The sequence below is a fragment of the Echeneis naucrates genome, chromosome 9 (assembly GCF_900963305.1).
Source record: "Echeneis naucrates chromosome 9, fEcheNa1.1, whole genome shotgun sequence".
In the NCBI taxonomy this organism is placed as follows: domain Eukaryota; kingdom Metazoa; phylum Chordata; class Actinopteri; order Carangiformes; family Echeneidae; genus Echeneis; species Echeneis naucrates.
The window spans coordinates 12,812,940-12,839,468 of NC_042519.1; the positions used below are offsets into that span (position 1 = coordinate 12,812,940).

The window sequence follows — 26,529 nt, forward strand, 5'->3', positions numbered from 1 at the left end:
GACTTACCCAGCTAAGTATCAGGTGAAGGGAACAGACAAGGCTCTGAACTTGTAAAACACTACTCCACATACACAAACATTCACGCGTCTATGCACACATTTGGCCCTATCGCAGCCTTCAACAATGCCACATTTGTCTAGCAGCTGATCTCCGTGTGACAAGAGATAAAAGTATATCAGGCAGGACTCCCACCCGCCTAAACACACACACAGACAGTCATGTCTTCAGATGGCTATTGTATTTACATAATCATTAGATGTGGGTGAGACTCTGTCACGATCTGTGTTGTGTGCCTGATACTATGAGAGGCAATTAAATGGTCAGAGATAGGCCCACATGCACACATATACATACAGAATGTGTTACCAGGATATGAGTGCATACAAAGACACACACAATAAAACATAAAAGAATTACGACAAACACTCAGGAGTCATTATTTTAGTTATTGCAGTTGAAAAAAAAACCAAATAAAGACTAACTTGTTTTATAAACTATTATAAGGACAGAAGCCCTCCTCCCTTCCACCCTCTACACACACCCACACAGACACATAAACCCACACACACACACACAAAATCCGACCCCACTGCCCCTCCCTGTAGCTTAGAGAAATTACTGCCACCTGAAGCGGAACCACGTCCATCATGCAGAGGCCCCCTAAAGCCCCACAGGTGTCCTTTAACATGTCCAAAGGTCCCCTCCTCCCTTCAGGCTCTCCATGTGGCCATTCATGAGGCTGCAGTGGAGGACATCAAAACAAAACACATCCCAAGGGGGAGAAAAACCTCCCAGCTAACCATACAATTTGAATTACTCTGCTGTGAAGACACAGCTTGGTGCTTCCAATGCTGTGACAAAACAATCAGGCTATTAAATGTGGCTCTTAGATTGTGCATTTCATTTGGTTTCTTGGGAGAGAACATCGCTGTTCCTCATAAAACTCAGATTCTGTTAGTAGTGGCACTTCACCCATGTTGTCATCACATCCTTTTGCTCTGTGCTCCACAGGTTGAATCTGATTCTGATATTATAGTTCATAGGCCTTACTGTTACTGCTGAGTATCACATCTGGTATTTTTTGTTGGTTAAGTTGATCTGTAGCCAAAAATCAAAGAACAAATCCCTTTATCCTGACCTGACTTGTAAAGCAAAGTCCAACACAAAGAGTTTTAAGAGACAGGTGGAAAACACTCCAAACCGCAAAGACCAACGGCGTGTAACATTCCAGTTGGCTGTGGTTTAAATAGGTTGTAGCTAAAGAAAACAGCAGTTGTTTAAAATGGAGAGAAATGGAGCAATCACCAATCTTCGCTAAATGCCATTCAAGTGAAAAGCACAGAGGTACTGGCCAAATCTAGTCACTCCACATTAACAGGCAGTGGGCTGACAACATAATATGCATGGCAACAAATAGATGCTTTTCCATTGTAACCCACAGTTAATCTCTGCAGTGAAAAGCACACCAAGTGCAGTTTTTTTTCTTTGCCAAGGATAAAACAAGATGGAACAAAATGAAAAGACATTTACATATATTTTACAGAGAAAAAGAAGAAAATGCAGGTAACCAAACAGACAGACAGACAGGCATGAAGGCAGCTATCATCACAGACAGACAGAAACACAGACAGTCGGACTTTTAGAATAAATACCAGAGCTCTCAGTGTCGCCTAGGAAGAAATTCTCTTCTCTTTGATGTCAAGCCATGTGACCTCGCAGCAGCCTGAGGAATCGAAGTAACATCCAAACAAACGTCAACACCACTAACACCCTGAAGGTCAGTGTGCATGTGTGTTTCAGCACAAACTTCGGCACGTACGTGTCTGTGTCTGTAAATGCACTCAGAAGATGGGGACGGCTTTGTACCCAAAACATGTGGGACTGGTATATCAGCTACAAAGGTAGCAAGTGTGTATATATATATATATATATATATATATATATATATATATATATATATATATATATATATATATATATGTTGTTTGCTGCAGAATTATTATTATCATTATTTTTATATTATATTTATTTACGCTCCAATATTGCCAGCAAGATTAAACTTTTGGAATTCTCTTCTAAGGCTCAAAATCACGCTTTCTCTTATTCATGTTCCCTTGAAAACAGATGAAAGGTAGCGTGAGTAATTAACAACACTCTATCATGATATCACAACTTCTTTGAAACCACCTGCCAACATCCAACATTATCTGACATGCGCACTAAAACAGCGTCTGTTTTTCTACTACAAAAAAAATAAAGAACGTTTGGAAGCAATTAGTGTGTTTTCATGTCATGCAGTTTGGCAAGCCATTGTGGTTGATTAGAGATTGTTGCACAATAGCTGCTTACAATGCTAAGGATAGTTTATAATCTCCAATGAGACATTTCTAAACATCAACTAAAACATTACTCGTACTCTCGTGACAGCCTGCTACTTCCATGCCAGTGTTCTTTTGGTTATGGCTCTTCACAGCTGAACGACTACAGAGACAACACTGCTGTACTATGAACACACTCCTCTCAGTGCGGGTAAACAGTGGTGTCCCATTGCAGCAGTTTATTTAGGAGTCTGTTCTAGCCCAAACAGGCTTACGACAAAGCCAACTGCTCCCTCTTTTAGACCACTAAGTACTTTCTGCTGCTGAATGCTAGTAGGCCACCAAAGCATGCGGACAGCTGTTTGTTTGTAAGAGAGAGAGACAGAGTGAACCAAAGTAAAAAAGAGACAGAAGGAGAGAGAATATGGGAGGAAGCAAGAAGAACAGTATTCACAGAAAGACTGTCATCACAGCAGCTCACACTCAGTGCCAAATGAGCAGCACTCAAGATGTGCCTTATAAAACCTTGGCTGCAGCAACTGTGGGGAACCCTATGATGTATTTACCGCATGCTTAAAAGTCAGTAAACACTTTCACTGGCATTAATATACAGGAGGAAATGAAGGTGAACTACTTAACAAACATAACTTGGTCATAAATGTTTAGGAGAGAAGGAATGGATCAACAAACTAAACATTTGGTGCCCCTTGGATGTTTTAGTCTTAGGCATTTTTGAGTTGGCCTACTTTGACATAAATCAGATAAACATCATTATTTATAAACAGTTTAAAACATTTTAAAGACTCCCTCAAACTTTGTAGCCGCACAAAAGCTAATGCTAAACCTCTGCAACGATAAAGCTGAAGTCTGCAATAGAAATTTATTTCTATTATTTCTGATGTCTCTCAGAAGAAAGAAAAAGAATAGGAACACTTACTTGTTTTATCCATTTACACAAGGTGTTGGCCTCATCAATAGCTACCTCATCTTCCTACACATCTGAACACCCATACACTTGCACTGCTTCTCTACTCTGCAGCGTGTTCCTTGGAGCAGACTGGAGTCATGATGAAAGGTGCTGTTGCTAACACACCTGGGTGTGTGTGAATGTGTATTCATGTGGATTCACTTCTGTGCGTGATTGTGAGTTTGTTCTACACACAAGAAAACACCTTCTCATGTTACAGCAGTAATGGCCCTGCTGAAACATGTGTCTCTCTCTCAGGCTGCTGTTTAATACAGTCACCACATAGCAGTGTTTCCTCTGCTCTGCTGAGGGCTGGTCCCCTACCTCAAACAGCATGTACCAACTGCAATAAGTCTGAACTAATCAGAGCAGTACATAATTCAGTACGTTACACAGAATTTGAGAAATTAAACGGTTTTACTGTAGACATAGTGATTCCTGAATACTAATAATATGCATCTGCAGTAGAGTCACGGCGCAGTTGTTGTTATTATAGCAATTGTTATAATATCCCAATGAATTTAGAAAAATTTGATATACTAATTCCCTGCAATAAATCAGGAATTACCAGTAATAAGTTTTCAGTGCTGTTCTAGTCTCTTCAGAGCTTGAAAGGCTAAATATACCTTTAATCCTGAAACCTACAGACATATGGGAGGAAAGTCTTACTTCACAGACCTCTCAAACGCAATGACGACATGCCACTCTCACAGTATTATTAAGAAGGCCTAACTGATTCTGAATGTTTTGGACCTTTTCTGACATTGTGATGTATAAATGCAACATTTTTAAGCATATGCTGATAACCTACTGTGCATGTGCTCTAAAAGCACCAGACACAGCCAAGTGCACACACAATGTGACACATATCCAATGTCGATGTAATCGCCCAGGACACCTCTTGTTTGAGAAAACATCTGTTTCAAACCCACTGAGTACCTTTCCCTCACCTTACTCTGCTAATCAAGTGTCATCTGCTTAATATATTCCAAACTGCATGGTCTTTATTTAAATACACCCATACAAAATGCACCTGGCTCCTGTGACCAAAGATCTGAGAAATAAATATGCAGTGGTTGAGAATATGCTTGTCCAGATGCCAGCCATGCCTCTGACAACTTACCCTGATACACTGACTAAGGCCCGCCTCACCTCTATATGTGAAAAATTAGTCTGGTAGAAGTGATTTTTGCACCAATGTTATTGGTTAGCAAAAGCCATCACATTATTAGTAAATCACCAGTGGCCCTGTTTATTGGTTTCCAGCAGTCAGGTCTGGGGCCAGATGTAACGCATAAAAGAAATGCATACATACAGGAAAACCATGCATACACCTCTTCCCGCACAGGAATCAGTATTTATAAATACTGTGTGCACTTGTTCTTCTGACTGTACTGTATGTATCCGATATCTCAATGAACAGACTCGTGTATGCATGGCTTCATATTTCAAACAAAAAGGATGCATGTAGATATTTCTGTTTTTATGCACACAGATTGTTGTAGTCATTGATCTACACAGTTTTATGAATCTGGTCTCAGCTCTTAGTGAAAAAGAGATTACTGTTCATCACATACTGTATAAACTTAATAGGCTGAGTATGCATGGCTCAGCTCATGATGCATGAACATGTCACAGATATCTTGTCCATTGTAATACATTTCATCTTGGCAGCTTGTATCATTTGTATTAGTGCATGCTACACAAAGTTACACATTACTGTCTCCCAGGAGACATTTACATTTTCAGCCAAGCGGTGCTCACAGCTATGTAGTTTTATTGCCAAATTTTCATAAAATATAAATACATTAAAATAGCATGAATATACATACAGATTTCTGATTGTAATAATATGGTATTATTAAAGTTTTATGTTTGTGCTGCTCAGGGAAATTAAATTGCATTCATAGACAATGCGCTTTAGAATAGAATGAGCAGCAAAGTACCAGTGATCTCATAAGCCATAGGGGAGTTTTAGCAATTCAAGGAAGATATTTTTGGAAAAGTCAAATATACAGCAATTTACGGATAGCAGTCAAGGAGTTAAGGATATGGTGTCTCTGTCTATGTGTTGCTCTTGGCAAGTGTAGATTTCATAGAAACACCCTTCAATGGCTTCCCCTTCTTTCCGGCACAGTGTATACGGTAGCTGCTCTTGGTGGGCTATTTTGGCCAGTACAGTTAGCTCCAGAACCAAGTATTTGCAGAGAAAGAAGTGATGTGGTCCTGTGGTGTCAGTTTTCCTTTTTGTTTGTTGACCTGACTCATTTTAGTAAACAAAATCCATAATGGACCACGCTGATTGTCCTCTATCATATAACTGCAATTTATCCATCCACCCATTCCTGAACCACTTCTCCATCAGGGTGGTAGGGCAGGGTATTGGGTGATATATTGGGGTGAGGCCAGGGTACACCATGGACAGGTGGCAGTTACATGGCAGAGAAAAGAAGACGTACAATCATTCACACTCTCAGTCAAGGGCATCACTGCCGGCAATTTAGAGTCACTAGTTAACCTTAACATGCTCATCTCTGGACTGTCGGAGGAAGCTGGAGTTAAATCATGCAGGGAGAAAATGTAAACCATACACAGGCCAGGGAATCACACCCGAAACCATTGCTGTGAAGCAACAGTGCTGACCATTTTAGATGATCCAAAATTTTCATTATTAAATACAAGGTGTCACTGAAGGCAAAAGATAACATAAATCAAATAAACACAGACACATAAATAGATAGTGCCCTACCTGTGTGGAGTTATATGAACAGGATGTGCTTTCACAGACGAAGCTGCTCACACAGCACTAAAAGCTCTGTAAAATAGATGAAGAAAATATGAAGCCCCCTTAACAAAACTACTAAAAAGATAGACATAGATTTAACATTGAAAATTTTATTTTCTTTTTTTTTTTTTAAATCAAATTAAGTCAAACATATCACACAGTAGTTACATATTCAGTAATGTTACACAGACACACATACTAAGAAGTTTACATTTTATTAGATCATGTGATTGGAGGGTCAGGTTGTACAGATCTCCACCTGTAGGTGGAAAATTAAAGCCAAATAAAACTTCTTATATAAACATGACAGTCTGGGCGGGTCCACTTCTTCATCTCTAAGAAAACAGCCTTCGAAACACTGTAACTCACACTAGATTCATTTCACACAGCGTTTCTCTTTATTGCCACCCTATAAACCCCACCAGCTTTATGCATGCATGTGTGTGTGTGTGTGTCTCTGTTGGGTGTCTGTCTGTGGCCTTTTCTGCATGTGTTATCCACCTTTAGAAAAAGAGGTCAATTCATATTAGGTATTAAAAAGTCCAGATTGTGCATAAACCTTTGACCTGCAAACTTAAATATGCCCTCAAACCGTAACCAGTGGGAAAAGAAATTAAAATGAATGCATTTATTCAAATAAAGGTGCCATTCAGTTACTGACAAAGAAAATTGCATGCCATTTGACCATTTCTATTAATACTTATTTTTGCTCACACACAGCTCCAGTAAAACAGCCTGCAGGACTACGTCCTCCATGCTGTAAGTCTAGTTTATAGACAGGTCACATGCATTATCTATATTAAAATGAAAGGTAAGATTAGATATAGTTTAAAAAAAAGATAATGAGAGTCATCACTGTATCACCAAGAATGTGAAAATAGAAAAAAGGTTCGAGCTTGCTTCAAGAAAAATTTCACATTTATGGAGTGAGATTAATTCCTCAAACTCATCTTCTTGGCTGCTGCTCTGCTCTAAAGACAAAGAGAATTTGTTTGAAAATGGCTGAACTGAATTCACCCTGATTATCATCTCAAGGCAAAACTGAATATCCAATGAATAGCCTGGCAATGATAGTAAATGAGGGATATGTTTGGAGAAGCTGGACTAGTCTGTCTTTGTCCCAAATGTGCTAAAGCAAGGGAATAAGTAGCGATCAGTGAGGGGGTCAACTTAAACAATAACACTAAAACCTGGCAAAACCCAGAGACATGTCACAAATTTCAAAAATGATACTGAAATACATGATACATGATGGTTACAATGAGCACATCCCCTGCTACACCACACCTCAACTCAAGCCAACAACTAGTCTTGTTTTTAACCAACCGAGGGCTTCATTCGACCACATCCCTGATTTAAAGTATGTGGGAAGCAGAAAATGCCACTGTGGGTGTCAGTTTACAGTCCAGCTTTCAGGTATCAAAAGCAGGCGTGTCATGCCGGGAGTAGGCGGTATGCCAGACAGTTGGTTGTTTCTAAAAAGGATCAGTGAGGCGGATCACTGCCTAAATCCCTTCTTTCATTGACTCCCTGCAATCTGTCATTTCGCTTTTTGCTTCACAATAGTCAATGAAAACACTGACAGGTAGGATGACTGGAGAAAAGAAGCTGCCTCCAGTGGTAACACATGCATGTATGCAATATGAAGACAAGGAAGCATGTACTCTTGAGTTGTGTCCTTCATCTGCATTTGTTTTGTCGTAACACACTTTATTCTTATCTGTGTGACAGATGAGAGAGAGGTGTTGTTTGATGAACACGGATGAAAATGACTCACTGATTGCAGCAGCCACCCATTCCCTTTGGCAATCAGATAAAACAAACAATACGTTACAAAGACCAATCCATCCACACAAAAGCGCATGTAAGTGTCACTTTAGTTTATACAGTGCAGTGTTAATTTTGACAGCCAATTTTCACTTATTTTTAGTCTTTTGACAAAAATTCCACTTTGTTTCATCAACAATGATTTTAATAACAAAATATCTGGTAGATTTAGTCAACTCTCTTGGATCGCCTCTCATTGGAAAAAAATAAATAACTGGAATGGTATTAAGGTTAAAACACGCAATAAAGACAAATTATTTTTCTTCCTGGCTTTTTTAGATAGGAAAGCTGGAAGAGGGAGATGAAATGAAGGAGAGACTGTGTTGAACGACAAAAGGAAACTGACACCAGCCAGACCAGGACCAGCTTCGCCAACAAAGACCTTTTAGCCTCCTGTCCTGTTTACCCACAACGCCCTCTGCCCCCCAGACACGGGTTTAAGTGTTATCACCCAAAGCCAGCCTTTATAGAGGCAACTCTTTAGATCAAGTACAAAAATCTAAACTCTCTAAACTCTCTGCTCGTCTCTTGCAACCAAGCTTTGGTATCAAAGTGTTGACTGCCCCACACCCTCAAAGAGATTTGCTCTGATTGGATTTCTTTCCAATTTGTCATTTATTTTTTTTTTACTTACTGTGAACAATGCTACCTCTATTAATTACGTTTAAGTAATCATCATTTATTAGTTCTCGTTTTGTTGTCTTCATTCGTTGATGACCATTGTGATGAAGCCATTTTCACAACAGAAGTAACATTGACACTATAATAAGAAAATGAATAATGAAACAGAAAATGATGGTCTCCAGCAAACAGGTATGTGTTCTGACTTATTAATATGATTTGTGCAATGCTTTAATTACAGTATGACAGCAGTTGTTACATACTGTCCCTCAAAAATTTGCAGCTATCACAGTTTCAATTGTAAATTTTGGCGAAGCATTACAGACGTCACCATTGGTGCACAAAAGGGTTACCCATCTGTGTGGTCTATCCAGAAATGTCTCAATATTAGGTGTTTACATTCTTACAGACTGAAACATGAGCAGTAATACATTGAGCGGCTAGTCCAGTGTTTCTCAAACTGTGTGGCATTAGGTATTAGGTTACAGATGGTCGCGATGAACAGGAAGGGAGAAAAATACATTTACACAAAGGTACATTTAGTCTTTCTCACGAGAGATAAAATTAAACTCCCACTGACACAAATCAAACAACTTAGCCTAATAATTCCTTCATTTTGTAGGTTATGGCTGGCATTTGACATAAAAGTTTTCTGTGTTTTTTTTTTTTTTTCCCAAAATAAAAAGGTACTTATCTATCGGGAGTCACTAATAATGCCCCCCTACCAATGAATGAATGTGGTGACTTAACTGGAGGGCAGCATGGTGGCGTAGCGGTTAGCTCTGTTGCCCCACAATAAGAATGGGACGGTTCGATTCCCAGTAGGCGTAATTGGCTAATTAATTGGAGTGATTGACTGGGCTACAACAAGGAACAGTGACCAGACTAGATGAGACAACGGATCCCCAGAGAGTAGACTGGAGCCTCTCCAGAGACTAGACCAAAGACTGGACCCCAAAATTTGTGTAAAATGCTAAAAATTGAATTCTCAAAAACGAAAAAACCAATATTGGGAAAATTAAAACCGAATTTGGAAAAAAATAAAACTCTAGGTGAAAACACGCATGTTTATGCATGTGTATGTTCCAAAACCGGCTCTGTGGTGACATCAGGACGTCCCACATACAAAATGGAGGCAAACAGCCTGTGGATTTGTTTTATTTATTTTAATCGATTTTGGGACATTTTAAATCAATTCTGAATCCTAGTAAATGAGAATCACGATTGGGTTGGTGCGCCATTCTGTTGGGGCAATAAAGGCCAGTGGGGCTTGACAATGCCCCCCTCTGTCCAAAGTGGGGAATGACAAAAAAAGTTTGAGAACCACAGGGCTAGTCTAAGTCACTGCATTCATAAAATTCTGATCAATTACTGCTTGATGCTAACTTTACCACAAAGTTAATTTTGATCTAAAACCACTCCAGCAGCAGACATACCACCCACCCTCCACCTTCTGCAGTGGTCTCCAACAAAACAGTGCTGCCATAGAGATTTCAGTTAATCCTAAAAAACCATAAAAAGAAAACACATGATCAAATTCATGTAAGACGGTAAATAGCCAAATGTCTGAACAGAAGATTGATTCATACATATGGGTAATGTGGCAATCACTCAGCAAGCCAGGCCTTTTACCCAGCACTCGCACATTACTGCTCTGAGGCATTTCTGTTAGCTGGTCCTGCCGACACAGACACACACAGGAACACACACATGGACCCCACCCACATTGTAAGTGCACACCAGCAATGATATTCAACCTGTATGTCTACTTGGCTGTGTGCCTGATGTCCAATGCCCACTGCCCAGGTCTTCCAGTGAGAAACCCACACACACTTTGTGACAAAACTCTTAAATTCAAATTAACGCTGATCCAACTGCTACAAAACTAAACTCAAACAGAGAAACCATTATAGTGTGCTGTGCAGTTTACCTTCTTTTTGTTTTTGCCCTGTTTCTATTACACGTACTCGCAGGAATGTTGTATTCCACTGACAGCAGAAGGTTTGTAATTGTATTTACAGCAACCTTGCTGGATTAGATTACAATGAAAACCATCCATCTTATTTACACGCCAGAAAACCCCCCAAAAAGGCATCACAAAGCATGGGTACCAAATTCAAATATCCAAAGCTGCATGCTAAAGTATTATGTTGAGGGATTTATGGTGAAAAAGGGAAAGGGGAGTATTTTTTTATGGACTAGTCATATGATGAAGGATAAAGTCAATAGATCACTTCATAATTCCTGTATTTTCCCAATAGGTTACTTTAAGTGCAGACACAACAAGTAAAAAGCTAAATTCTTGATGAAAGTAGAATGTGGTGAAACCCTTGGGAAAGAGATATACTGTGCAGATTTGGGAGGGAAAAGAAGCACAGTAGGGAGGACTGATCATTTTTTGTAAGGAAAACTGTATTTTCTTCTCTTGCTAAAAAGCAGATCTTCTTCAGACAGGCTTCATTTATCTTGCGTGTTATTGCAAGTTACTGTATTTATCTTAAAGCTGCAATGTGTTTGTGTGAAAATACACACTCAGTTTTAAGAGTTATATGAAGTGAAACACTGTATCAAGGATGTTCATCTTTTTTTTTTCATTCCTTAATGAAAAACATTCACTGGGTCTATTTAAGAGACAATGGCAAAAGATCAATGCTAGTGGTAGAAAGCAGGGAGCTTTAATTGTCTTACGCAAATGTCTGCCAACTCCAATAAAACCCAAGCAGCCATAATTTTGACCTCAGCTGAACCTTTCCCCTTTACACAAACCTGATGTCTTATAGATACTGTGTTTCCAAAACAGATGGTTCTCTATATGTTATCACTGAAAATATCCCAATTTGCAGCCTGATGACAGCCCACAGAATGACCCACCAGAGCTGCTTCCCGTCAGACGACCTCCCCTGCAGCCTGCACCTGCCAAAAAAGTCCACTGTGCTTGTAGAAATTTGAGTGATGCACTGACGCTAGTAACTGACGTGATGTGTTTCCCCAGAAAACACCCCAAGAGGTGTGAAGTACAGTATGGAGTCATGAACAGGTTAGAGCTGTGTGCATGTATGAGTGTGACGGTCGTTGCAGTGTGAATTTTAGGAGGTGTCCGAGATACAGAACAGCTATTTGAAGGATATGACTCATTACTGGCTCTATAGACCCCTCAGTTTGTGCACCCTCTACCTGCAGCCTTACACAGGAACAAACCTATTTACCTGCCAGGTTACCAAATCTTTCCGCCCATTTGCTCTTGAACCTGTTTTCACCTCAACACTGGCAGATTGAAATGTGCTGTGTGTAAAATGAATGCATATTAATGGCTTGATGTGACTGCAACACAGAAAATCAAGACACTTTTTCAGTGCTTGTTTTGTTTCTTATGATACAAAGGGCACTTTTTGGGCTCCAAATGGTGCGCTGTATGTTTTCAAACCAACAGCCTTTACATCAACAAATAGGTTGATGGAAGGAAAATCAACACAGTTATGCTCCCAGAATCAGACAAGAAATTGCATCCTCCATTAAATTTCAGCAAAGGAAGTTAAAGTTGTCCTCTCCGGGTCTGGGCACATTTGTAAACTGACATTAAACCAGAGGGTGAGCGTCTGTGAATTTGGGGGAAAGTGTTTTTTAACTGCTCATTAAATTAAACATATTATAACAGACAACTAATCATTTGAAGGATTGCTTGTTTGGTTTCGAACCACACATAGCACCACGCTGCCGCTACAGAGCCATTTGCTTTCTTCCACAGTCGACCTACTGACTGCTGTTTTGCATCATGCCTACATGTGAAGTCTACCCTACCTGCACCCCAGTCTGACTAAATCCCCAGGAATGTGGAGGAGAGGACATAGACAAAGAAAATCTAAATCTTATTCTCCCAGGTATATCAGGTATAACTTTTCATTAAACAACAAGAAAACAACAACGGCAGCATAGTGATTAGTGCTGTTGTCCCACAGTAAGAAGGTCTCTGATTTTTTCTGTGCGGCATTCGCATGTTCTCCTCATGCTTGCGTGGGTTTCCTCCAAGTACTTCGGTTTCCTCCCACCATCCAAAGACATCATGTTTAGGCTAACTGGTGACGTTAAATTGTTTGTAGGTCTGAGTGTGAGTGGTTGTTGGTCTTGTCTGTCTCTGTGTGTTGGCCCTGTGATGGACTGGTGACCTGTCCAGGGTGACCCCGCCCTCACCCAATGCGAGCTGGGATTGGCTCCAGCACCCCCCGTGACCCAGAAATGGATAAGTGGTGGAAGATGAATGAATGAATAAACAACAACAGACCAGGAAAACCTCACACATAATCACATTATCCTTGCTTTAACAAATTTGCTGCACTCAATTTGTTTAGTCAAAATACAACACTGATCCTTTTACTGTCATTTGCAATAAAATTACCCTAAATCAATAGCATGTCATGCACGTTGCCTTTATCAAAGGTTTTGTCTTGAGCAACTCAACTAATAAAAAATAAATTAGCTATGTTATCTAAAATGGGCTAGAAATTTGCTTTTACACTGAGGCATCTATGTAGATTTTTGTTTTGTGGAAAAACAAACTCATACCTAAAAAAGAGAAAAGAACAAGAAATAGAAACAACTGCAACTGACACGACAAACATCAACAATAGAAACTACAAAAAAAAAAAAAAGTTGTTTTTTTTTTTTCCTCCAAATCAGATACTCACAACAGTGACAAAGCACATATATTATACCTAAGTTGATTTGGAATAGGGCTCAACCTAGTTTTAGAACACCAAAAAGCTTGTGAGACAAACTCCATAAACTTTCTTCGTTTGTTAACCATGTTTTTTTTTCCGATGGATGAAGGATGATGACTAGTCAGGGATATTGGCAAAGGGCTGAATTACAAAAAAAACAGGCAGCCAGACATTGAGAGGTAATGAGAAGGACACAGTAACAGCAGAAACCCACAAACCTAATTCATCCAGGATGGAAGCCAATCAAGTAGTAGAGCCACTTCACCTTGGGAATGCCTCGTGGCAACGAGGAACGTCGGAAGCCTCCAGATTATCCTTAATTTCCTGCATCAGAGGGCCTGGCTATGGCACAGCAAAAACTAGTTTTCATTGTTATACTATATGTATTTTCTAAAGGTCAGAAAAAGGTTTTGAATCATCCCTGAGGATCAACATGACACACTGGCATCAAGATGTGAAGATAAATCGACAAGGATTGAAGAAGCACAGGAATAGGGCCACTTTCACTTGTTATTAGTCTCAGCATGGCTGCAGGCCCTACAGCAGACGGTTTGGTCAGGTACTGGGGCTCTTCTGTGTCCTTGTGGCTGGGCTTTGCCTCCAGTGGTGCTTGCTGTTACCCCCCCTGGATCGCTGGGGATTGCAGTGTGCCATGTGGGTGCAGTGGCTTTCTGGGGTTGGTACCTCTTGTGCTCCCACACACAGGGTGGTGGGCATGGGGAGCCGGGGCCCCTGACCCAACTCTGGCTTTGTGACGGTCTCACTCATATTTAGGGAACACCCACATGCATGTGTGGTTTCTCTTGCTGGCTCGTCTTGGATCACTCTTTGACTCGGCTCCTCTTTTGGGACACTTCCACCTACATAGACTCCCATCTCTCCAGAGATCTACGCAGAAATCCTCAGGACTTTTTTATTCCTGAGTGAAGTGACAGGAAAAGCACAGCATCCTTCACTCCGCCAGTTCCTACCAGCACCACCTGCTCCCCTTCCCGTCCATCCTTCCACACTTTCTCTGTCGTTTGCCCCCCCCTGTATTCACTGAGGTGTAGCACTGCCCTCCCTGCCACACAAAGGTCATCCCACTCAATAAAGATCAACAAACTAGCTTCAAGGGAGGGGTGGTGATGGTCAAACACACGCACTGAAATAATAAAATATTTAGCTGCAAGACTATAACTGCATCAATCTCATATAATGGCGACACCCTGTGGTGTTAAACTCTGAGGACAAATGCAGACCAAAAAAAAAAAAAAAAAAGAAGAAGATAAAAAATGGCTCAGGGTTTGGAGAGGCTGACCTGACTATCTTATGTAGTGGAGAATTGTCCTAAGACACGTGACAGACATTTCAGATAAATCCCACACTATGCATCATAAAAGAAGTTCAATATTTAGATATGTAATTTTTAAAATAAACTTTTACAGGTTCTCCACCTAAGAAGGCGGAGAACTACTCTTGCCAGTTAATTATCCAGGGGATGAGAAACCTGGCTGGAGACAGAGTGAGGCAGGACTATCTGATCTGTCCTGCAACTGAATGCATGGGTGAATGAAAATATTTACATCTAGCACCTCATAAATATATAACACCTCACTTGGAATGAATACTTTATATGAACTAAAAAAAAATAAAAAAGTATTTTTGGTTTTGACAAGATTGGTTAACAGAGGCTTCTGGGCAAAGAGTAGCAAATAAACAACTGAAAGAATCATAAAAGCTACAGAAAGCTTTAAATCAGGACTATTAATAGGTTTTCTACACAAGAATGGAAAGAATATATTAAGATTTGCAAGTTTGAGGGTAATTACAGGCTTTTGTCAGGACACCTAAAGAGCTGATCACGTCACTTCAACAACAACAAAAACTATTTTGTAGATTATAGTACATCCACCCCTCATTTGTTCTATTACAGAATGAATCAGACAGATGTGCTTAGTCATCTCAACAAATGTTCTTAAAAGGCATAATCTTTACACATAAAAGAAGGTAGAACAATGACAAGTTATGGTTTCCAGGAAAGAACAAAGAGGAAGAAGAAAAGCAGTAGAACGGTGTACAAGAAAAATAAAGGTTATGAAAATGTCTCAAGAACTTTCAACAGTGTGTATGTTTCAACACAGACTATGAGTCAGTAATTTAAAGCATTCCTTGTTTTACCAGCTGCCTGCTGAATATTCCATTTATATTTTATTTGACATCCTTCACCGACTTCCGTTGAGTTAAACTTCACCCAACAGACCCCTTACATTTGTCAATGCCCGTGCTTCTTAGATCTTAAATGGGAATATGGTGTTGGTCAAACTGATTGTTTTGCTGTTCTACAAACTTTCTAAAGCCATTTTTTTTCTCCATTTTGCGAAATGACAAAATGTCAAAAAAACATATGCAGCTCCACTGAGTTCCTGGCACCAATGCTTCTACAGTGTTAGAGCACTAACATCACTTGTAAAGGAAAACATTTCCACTGCATAAACTAAATATGAACAGGAGTTGTTTATCAAGAGCAGACAATATTCCTTTTACCTCATTTACACCAAACCTGAAGAAGAATGAGTGAAGCCGTTAACACTTTATATTGTTGAATGTGGAAATTCGGCAAATGAAATACACACATGAAAAATTATACCTAACAATATAATTCCAGTGTTATTGTTGTTGTTTTTGTTTGATTTAATAATAACAAGTTATAGTTGGAAAAGTGAGTCATCCCCTTAAAGGTGAAACCCAAATATGATGCAAGTCCATAGTTGATATATAAGGCAATGCTTGAGCAATAACCAGTACATTTTACCCACTTAACAATCTAAATACAAGCCATAAAACTGAAATAATTGTCCAGCATTACTCAAGTCCCAACAAAAGAGTAGTTTGTCAAATAAAAATCTGTTGGCTAACCACTAATTTTAGGACATTTGCTCCCTATTTTCCATCTCACACATTTTCAGACAACAAAGGACAACCTCGTTGGGTGGATTCTCCTCCCCTCCCCTCCCTCCATTGCCCCCTCCAGGCAGCCGCAGGCCTCTTAAATGGCTCCAGACGCAAAGACTGTGTCCACCATCTGACAATGATTAGGAGGTGGCCTCGCTGAAGTTGAGCCTGCACACTCAATTGCTGCAACACACCTTTATATACAAGAAAACTAAACATGCCACCCACACATTTCTAGATTGAGGATGGAGATGCCAATCAGCAGTGAACCTATTAAGAACATTTCTAACTTCATGACTACTAAAAAACCTGGCTTGAAAATCTGAAATGATACCTTTTTGTATATCAGTCTGACATACGTGTTCTGGCACTTAAACAGCAACTGCATCATGCTTAAAATCAATTTAATCTGGAGTGTGGAAATGCTAAAAATCTATCTTATAAATAGGTTTTTAGAGCAATTACTATGACTAGCACGCTGTGTGAACTTAAACTGGTGAAGTTAATTGTGTAGACATCTGCTACAAGCCTATACACTATATTAACATTCTTTGCCATTCATGTCCAGCAGCCATATCAATTTTCTTTCTTTGTCTGCTTTTCCCCTTATTTCTTTTTTCTATCTGTCTTCTACTCTTTTTTGTAGTCCCTCTCATTGACACACACACACACACAGTCTCTTTCCCTCTGACCATCTCCTCCACCCAGGCATCTGAGAGTGATTAAAGCAGAGCCCCAAAAACACAACTCACTTAGCCCTCTACTATTTACTATTAAGTGGCTTAGTACCGATGACATAATTTGTTCATCTACATGTAGAATCTCTCTCTCTCGCTCGCACACACATGCACAAAAGGCTCTTTACAATTTTGTACAATAAAAAAGACTGTTGTTTAGGCAGACAAATGCACACCTCAATCACACCACCACATGTACTCCCTACCTCCTTCCTTCCACCCCTCATGCCCCCATTTCAGGCAGAACCCTCATCCTGTCTACCCCAACCCCCAGCCCCCATCTCCAGTCCCCTGGAACAGAACAGTCACGGCTGTGTGCACCGTTGATTAGCTAGAACCTGAACCTCGGGGCAACACTGGACAGCTCAGTGCTCTTTACTGTGTTTCCTCTTTGGAGAATTAGAGTCTCTGAGAACTTGGCTTCCCCCTGAGCTATTACCTTATCTCTGTCTATTATAACTGTAACATTTAGGAAACTTTCACTGTTACTGTATACATTTTGACTAACTGTTCCCAACTTTCAACAGAGAAAAGGAGAGATGAACAGAGTTGAGGAGACAGGAGAAGAAACTGAATCTTGTGCGTTGATGAGTTCTGTGGTCTGGGGTTGTAATTGTGGGTTTTATGTGGTGAATTGAGTGCAACAGGCCAGTGTCTTTCCTTGTCTGTGTGTGGTATTGTTAATAACATCCACCAAAACCCTGCAAGAGCTGCGCACACACATTCCAGTGCTATCATTACTATTAATCCCTGTGCACTGTGTCTGCTACAGCCACTTAAGTTTAAACAGAAAAGCTACAAAAAAAAAAGGACAACAAACAAAGTATTATTTGTCCTTTATGGCCAGTAAGCGTTCAGAAAAAAATTCCATCAGGTTTTTTAATTAGTTTGTTATTCTGATTTGTTTATTGCAGCGTTTCTTAAACATTTACAAACCAATGACACCAGAGTAAAACTCACTGACCATGTAACACGTTTACATACACGAACGCAGGCACGCAACACAAATACACACTAAATAAGGTTTGTATCTCAAAAACTGCAACACAACAAGGCGTGCTGTTTGTGTGTCATCATGTTTATAATTCATGGATTCAAACACTGGCCAGATGTTATCAAAGGCACCACAAGCCTCAATCAACATTATACTAAGACTAATGCCAACAAACTTTCAAGGTTTCAGTTAACTGTATGACATGCACTTACGTTTCCAGTCAGTGACTTTGTTTGTTTTCCATGTTTGATAGTTAATAATCCCAGAGCAGGTAAACTCTGGGATCATGGCACAATTGAACAATATATGAATTTGAAAAGGTCGAAATCCATGATACTGTGTGTATCACGCATTTCTTCTTTTTATGTACCTCAGATTTCCAGTGAAAAGCAAGTGAACCTTGAATAAAACGGCATACAGTATCATAGCTTGTAAAATATAAAAATGAAGACCAAATGAAGAAAAAAATGAATAAAGACAGAGGTAATATAAATACAAATTTTTAACTACTTCACAGGTGACATCTACACATCTTCACTGGAAAGGTCAACGGTCTTTATTGGTAGCTCATAAAACCCAGCAAAAATCATTTTGAGTCTGATTGGGACTCCTAGCCTTGTGTCATCAGCCATTGAAACATGAGTAGAAAAGTTACAAAATAACTAAAGTGAGCATCAGCTGCTCTATGTGGATTACAGGTAGGTAGGACGGTGGGTGCTGGGATGACTTTTTTCTCCTACAGGAAGCTAAATGGACATGGTTCAAGGGTTTCAGCTTGTAAAAAGACTGCTCGCAGCATATCACATTGAATGTAAAACTAGTGTGCATGTGGTGCCGGTTTGTGTGTGTGCATGCACACCTGTTTGGCCATAAACATGAAACTGACGAGTGTGTGTGTATGTATGTGTGTGTGTGTGTGTGTGTGTGTAAGCAGCAAGAATGTCTAAAGACACATTAACTTAAAAAGAGAAAATGTTTCTAGTGTTCAGATAACAATGGAAATAGGTAAATAGACTGTATTTTCCATCTATGACCTCTTGATGAGTGATGCCTCCTGTGTGAGGCTGTAATACAGTAGCAACCATTCCAATTACTGTGTATGAGGCTGACTTGATATACAGTCATTTGCTTGATGGTGTCTTAGCTTGGAACCCACAGATGCCTGTTTGGGACATCTGGTCTCTGTTGGACTCTAAATTACTGTAAATTCCTTTCTCATTTTGGATCTTGTTGTCCCCCTGATCTGGCACAGCTGACTCAGTGTTGGGCATCTGGTCAGTACTGTTTGTTGTTTTATATTACCCAGATACACACAACAGCCCCCCGGTACAGTGCCTGACATAATGTGATCTATAACTTCACCTCCTCCTTCTCCTTCCGGTCTCTGGTCTTTAATTAAAGTTAGTGATAAAGTCTTTAGAAAACTATGCACCAAACTAGATCATAAATATCCTGTTTATGTTCATCTCCCTAATCCAGGTGATCAATGTATTGGCACCTTCCAGCATCTATCAATAAGCTGATTACACTGTACACAATACAAAGACTCCCAGAGGCCTGCTTTACTTTGGAACTGCCTTGTGAGATGGATATGTATAAATACACCGGATATGCAAGTGAAGAAACAGGCCCCCTCTAGATTTGATTTCAAATACATCAGATTCAGTAACTTGGGAGGATAACGTGATTTAGTATCAATCAGATTTAATTACTCTGGAATAATGACTTTGGAAAACACATTGACGGGCCCATTATGAATTTATGCCTCATGAGAAGGTGGTGTCTGCGCAGGCAATGTGGCCAGGATGGTATCAATGATGTGACACAAAGCAGTACATCTGCAGTGGCCTCTTTGGTTGTGTGTGCAGGAGAGTGGAGGTCTTTAAAAGAGACAGAGGGAGAGAGCGAGACCGAAAGAAAAATAATAATCAGTAACAACAACTCAGTCTGATTATACACATTATGCTTCACCCTTTGTCTAGGACATCGGCACAATTTAAAGAAGAAAAAAAAAAAAAGCCATTTATCATTCCAGTCAGTAAAGACTACCTGAAGAAAAGGGAGGGACAGAATACATAGCAAATATACCCCAGAGGGATAGAAATACAGCTAGAACCTTGAATATTTCTTTGTATTCGTTCTTGACCCTATTAGCTGAGCGTGCAGGTTCTTCTACCTCATTTCCATCTCAACACTAGCTGTGTGAGCACAAACCCGTGGGCAGACAAAAGGTTTTATCTATTTTTACGTTATAAATATCAAGTGAAACTAGAAAGGCTTATATGCTTTACAGCGCTTTTCTTTTCAAACAGGAAGTCAAACGATTTCCATCGCTCGGTCTCACCTTTAACCTTTCTGACATTCTGTAGAAAATTAAGATCTTGCAGGGCTGCTGCTTGAAGCAGTTTTTCTCTGTGCTTATAGAAAAACGAAACCTGAAAACTGACACTTGATGCCACAGTCGATCGAGGTTGCTGTCTGAGTTGATCTGTTTCCCATATTTTACAAAAATTTAAAATAAGGGATATCCAGGCCAAGTGAGGGGCTGTCTAGACAAAGAGGTGAAGGTTCTTCCTGAAACTTAACAATGACTCTTGCTCTTAGGCAAATATTTCTCCCGTCACTGATGGAATGGCACCCCAAAGGAGGCACCGTGAAAATTAGGGGTCTTGGGTTTGGGGGGCTGGTGGGATGAAATTGTCCCAAAGTGGATCCAGATGGTTATCTTTTTCTCCCCAAACTTCTTTTTTCCACCCTGAGCCCCCCACTCATCACTCCATCATTTCCCTCTCATGGACTACAGGCCCGGTGATTGCTACGGTAAGGAAGGAGCCAAACCAAACAAAAGGAGAGAAAGCTGTGGTCTATGAAATAAAGAACAGTCCCAGAGTTCAAAGCAAAGCTGTATGCCGGTTAAAGCATCCTTAAGGCTCAACCTGCTTATGTTTGTAATCAGGGCTGTTCTTATCAACAGGGCTGTTTTCTATTAGTCATTTAGATGTAGATTGATTTGGTAAAATGAGTAAACACCAAAAGAAAACAACTGAGGTGAACATTCAAGCAAAGCGCACATATTGAAAGGGGTGCACTGAAAAAACAGAAAGAAACTAAAGAGGAGTGGTTGAGCTGTTTGACCTGTGTGAATTAGAGAGCAGTGAGAGAAAATAGCCAAATCATGAGATCAGAAGCTGGATGGCAGTATGTTTTAACATCCGCCCAGTGGGACACAGGCCCAAACTGATTCTGAGGGCTATTATTCGGGCTAATAAATCATCATCCGATTCTGTTCTCGGTGCAGTGTTACGGCAAACAGCTTCGCTTTAGCCACACAGTTCATCACAGTGATTTGCTGATTACTATGATCTCTTTCTGGGTCCTGGAGTTGTCTTCAATAAAAGGAGGGCTGGAACATTTGAAATATTTTTTCTAAAAAGGTGCTGATGCCAGCTCTTTGCCACATCCTTCAAAAGGAAAGAAAAAGAAGAATGCCAAAGGAGGAGGGGCTGAACTGTGCGCCCTGTGTGAATTATAGAGCACAGGGACAGAATAACTCCATCATGAGATCAGGAGAGGTTATGTGTTTAAATGTCCACCCTGAGGGGGAGCAGAGGAGTAATGGAGCCATAGATTAAGATAATGAGACTGTGTGGCTGGATGGTCTAGCTCTGAAATGATAAGCATAGACACGAACGTAAATGTGCCCAATATTATACACACGCATACACAAACTAAGACAAGCACACATAGATGCCCTTGATTCCTAATGATCTCCTACCATATTGTAGTGCAGATTATGTACATTTAAGTATTCATCACATTAGCACTTGTCATTAACGGCCACGCCTTCACTGCCTCCAAGGCAGCACAGGGCTTATTAATAAGAGATACCTTGCTCTTGTTACACTGGCAACAACTTTTATCAACTTCATCTCATCGTCCAACACAGACAAACACAAAGTGTTCACATAAACATAACAGCTACCACGAACCTTTCTTCCTCATCATTCATGTGCAGCAGAACAGCAGCAGTTAACTCAGCAAGCAAATTTCCTGTCAAATCCTATCTTGTCTCTATCGCTAATGTCCTGAACTAAATCTCTTTTTAACCAGATGGGGAATTTAAACAGATCTATTAGAACACTGGTCACTCCAACTAAGAGTAAATCTCAGTTCACTGTGGATTTTCAAAGGCCATTGTTAGAAGCATTGCATTTTATGTTTTACCTAAGAGAATGACCTGAGTGTTATTTTCTCACTAATTAAGGTTAAATTATAGTGTATTTAGATGAAGTGATGCAAGGACGACATTCATTTGCATTTTTACCAGCAGTAGCAGTAGATGAAAAGTAAGAGGAACAGTGTGAAAATCATCTTAAGTGCGGCAATGGTGATTACTAGTACTCACTTATATTTAAGATAAAATGTATGACTTTGGTGGAAAAAGTCTAGTATGATGTTGTCAATGCGCAATATTTTTAATATATTTATTTGTAACTAATTTTAAAATCCCATATTTAGAATAAGTAACACTAAAGCTGTTGCAGGAAAAGTAATATTTTTATAAAAATACTCCTTTTTTGTAAGAAAGAATACATCCTATGTTTTTCTTGGAAAAATACTCTTATCTACTAACATGGTACGAGTAATACGTTTGATGTGCAGCACAAAAGCACATGTGCGTGTGTCAGTTCATACTTGTTTGAACATATCAAAGCAGCACACGCAATAGATCAAAATTTCCACCTACAAAGTCAAGTGTTAAAATTTTAACTCACCCCAGCCAACAGAAGACAACAGAGTGAAACCTGATGGCATCCATGTGTATGAAAACAAAGCCTATACAAACATACAGCCACACGTGTGATACCACTTACAAAATCAGTCTTTTATAATTTAACACATAAGACTTTGACTTGCGTACACTGGAATTAATTGTTGTCGTGAAAAAAAAAGAAGACACACCATTTTTGTGTCCAGAGCCTGGTAAAAAGAGAACTAATTAGAAGAAGAACAGCAGGATATTAAGTTTAAAGCTAGCTATGGCTTTTGTTAGTTCCTCTGTTGCTCAATTTCTTCAGACAATTGATGATAAATGTGAAAACTAAAAATGGTTTAAGATAGATAAGACTTTGTCAAAAATTGACATTTGTCTTGCATCTCCAGGCTGCACCATTCCAGAAAAAAAAGAAAATGATAAAAAAAAAAATAATCACACAAAACTTAAATTACAAACACACAAAAGAAAACTAAACTACACAAATGTGTTACACAATGTAAAAATTGAAGATTCAACATACGTGATATTAGGTTTGCCCAAAGTGGTACTGGTACTCAAAGTATCAATATAAAACACACTAGCCAGATACGTAATTCAATAACCCTGTGGGCCAACATGTAGCACGTCCAACTCAGTCAAGCATCTTAAGCTGCAAGGAACTGATAAAGTGTTATCTATCATGACATCGAAATATTTGTAAGAAGTGACTTCCATTGAGAATTATCTCAGGTGGGAGCGGTCAATCAGGAGAAAGGCTAAAAATAAATTCCTATGTCTTATTAATGCTGATAAGAACATTTTTATCACGACATTCAACAAGCCAGTCAACATTACATTGATTCATTATCTCATATCTTTCAGATTTGAAGAATTTTCAGGGCATGTGAAAACCCTGCGAAAACTGGAATATCTCTTTCAGAAGTGAAGATAAGGATAAGTACTTGGACATTTCTATACATCACAATGACACTGTAATTAAGAAACTGCTCTTTCAGAAGACAGCCTCAGGATAAACTCTCGTATCTCTTATCTCTTTTCAATCGTTAAAGAGGAGGAAATCGGAAATTTGAGACGGCTAACACTGTCAAATGTACTTGGGTTCATTAATAATAGTTTTTGTTCATTCATTGAAACCTTCGTCCAGCTGTACTTACTTTTTGACCTTCACAAAATAAAGTGGTGACGAATCAGATTCAGGTGTTTAATGCATTTCAGTTTTTCTACATAAGGAGGCAGTGGGATCTAGTGTGGAGCCATCATGGTATTAGATGGAGAAAGTAAAGAATGAAACATTTGTCAAAAAATATCCTGAATGTCTTTTTAGTCTCTGTTCTCACACCAATAAACCGATGAAAAGCATCCTGTTTACAGCTGCTCTGTAAAACCTAATTACACAGCCAATTGAGAATGTGTCTGTTTCTCAGATTTGCATGATGTGTTCCTGACCTCAATAAGACTGCTGTTCCCGATGAAGCTTCAACAACTGCATAAACATAGTAGACTGACAGACAAGGAAAACAGTACACACATAGAGAGACACATGCACACACATACACATCTGGACCTCTGCGTCTCTCATTCAATTCGCTGAGTGTTTTAATGCATGGTCCCCTGATTTTACTGCCCCCAGACCCCTAAGATGAGGTGAGGTAAGATTTGGAGCCATGGTATTATGCCATCTGGTTATACATTCACACATCCTTGCTCAAGTCCATGCAATGCACACACACTCACACACACAGATATATTCTTGTCATAACCCACACTGACAAACACCTGGACCTGGTTACTGGGCTCGAAAGGAGACTTGAATGCTGCGTGCATGACTGTGTGAGTGTAAGTGGGGTGTGTGGGGAATACTGGGCTGTAGGTTATTCAGTGCTGGAGGCTGTGAGGCTCATTTAAAAATTTTTTTCCTGCTTTCAGAGTCCTTGAAAAAGGGGGCTTATGGTAGGTCATTGCTACTACAATATGTAGACTCATTCCTCCACGTACAAAGAGACCCAGAAGAAAAGGTTTTCAATGTTTTTTGGGTTGTTTTTTTTTTTTTTGCTTTAACTGGTACATACATAAATCAGCCAACATTTACAGAATACATCAACACATTTGATACAGAAAGCTCTGAAAAGCATTATAAATGAATTTGTGTTTCTTGAAAAAAAAACAAAAAAAAAACAAAACAGCAAAATCAGTTCAGGCTCAATGACAGTTATCAGGGTTTGTATCTACGTTCTCACATCTCCAATTTAGGGAAGAGTTACACAGCCACTGAAGTTGTCTCCCATTACTGGCTCATTCGAGTCATTTCACAAACTTACTGTTCAGCTCTGCATCAGCTCTTACTCTTACAGTTGTCCAAGTTGAATTGGACACATTACCAATGACCAATATAACGCCACAGATAAATATGGTGAAAAAAGAGATTGTTTATTTTCATTTTTGGGGGGAAGGGCATTTTTCAGTCTGTCAAACATTCAAGTCTGTGTGAAATATTGGTGAATTCCTCAGCACTGAACAGAAATCTCTGTGGACTCTCAGGCTGATGGCCCTGGTGCACTGACTTTCCTCTTTGTTTATCTTTTGACGGTCCAAACTTTGCTGAAAGCTGAAGACGCTTCAGCGTCAGCGGCCACGTTCAGTGCGTCGGCGCACGTGCAGCAGATTGTCAACAAACTAGCAAACATTTAAAAAAAAAAAAAAAAAGCGCAAAGTCTAGAGAAGAGGGCGCGAGCCGCTGCGTTTAAAAACACCAGAGCAGGCAGGAAAACCTGCCGGATAGCTCAGCTGGTCAGCTGGAGGCATTTCAGGTTTACTCACCCGGAGGAAGTGGATGTTCTGGCTTCGGCGAAGAGGAGGAAAAACTCTGACGGTGTCGTTACTCCGGTAAGGACGCGACTGGCTCCGCTTCCTACAGAGCGGCGGTCTCTTCGCGCGCGCGCGCGCGCACGCGCAGCCTGGAGGAGCACCTCGCGCTTCTGTATGAGGGGCGATTAATGCCGCAGCGATCAGGTTAGTTAGTTAGTTAGCTAGCTAAAGTGCTGCAGGTTGGTTAGTTAGTTAGTTTAAATGCTGCAGACTGGTTAGTTAGTTAGTAAAATTGCTGCTGGTTGGTTAGTTAGTTAGTTTAAATGCTGCAGACTGGTTAGTTAGTTAGCTAAAGTGCTGCAGGTTGGTTAGTTAGTTAGCTAGCTAGCTGCAGGTTAGTTAATTAGTTTAAGTGCTGTAGGCTGGTTAGTTAGTTAGTTTAAGCCACCAGCACTTTAGCGGTCAGACTAAACAGAACCTGTGGGTGGGAGGTGGGCTGTACCTGCTGATTAATATGGCAGGATGCTTTGCCCCACCCCAACTATTAGCATACATTTACTCTCAATTCATGGGAGCAAACACTTTGCAACAAATGTCAATTCAAATAAGAAATATTTTAAATATTGAGAATAGGTCACATAGTGGTTAAACATTAAGAAATTAGCAGCATCATTTTTGAATTATACATTTTAGACACTATTTTATCGTATTAAAAGTAGAATGTGGTATAAGAAGGACAACATGGCCCACCGAGCTGCTCCATCCTCATGGCGTTCATTCCCTTGTATCACATTCTCTCAGCTTTGCTCCCTCCATGACCGATTGTCCTCAAATGGAAAAATCTCATGTCTGCATCTCATGAACGCTGGTTTGAGGAAGTCATGGAGGACCTCCACCTCAAATTGACTAAACCCATTGGCCAGCCAAACCTTTTTTAATGATTACTTATTCTGTTCTGCTTTCAAAAGTGAACCATCCTCATTAGGCGTGTCAGGGGTTAGAGATGATTAGGTCTTTGTGAGCGTTTTTTGAAAAAAATATTAATATG

At 39.8% G+C, this 26,529-nt stretch overlaps 1 protein-coding gene across 15 annotated transcripts in view; it reads right to left on the reverse strand.

Annotated features, from left to right (window-relative positions):
- bmpr1ba (bone morphogenetic protein receptor, type IBa) overlaps positions 1 to 25,519 on the reverse strand; it is a 60,888-nt gene extending 35,369 nt beyond the window's left edge. For 9 of the 15 annotated variants that reach the window (XM_029509963.1, XM_029509961.1, XM_029509953.1 and 6 more), the window contains exon 1: positions 3,257 to 3,393. The gene's annotated coding sequence lies outside the window, so the exon portion shown is untranslated. Of the gene's footprint in view, positions 1 to 3,256; positions 3,394 to 6,035; positions 6,102 to 25,493 lie in introns of those variants that run through there. The other 6 variants (XM_029509959.1, XM_029509956.1, XM_029509954.1 and 3 more) reach the window with 4 other exon arrangements.
- Between the last annotated feature and the right edge of the window lie 1,010 nt (positions 25,520 to 26,529).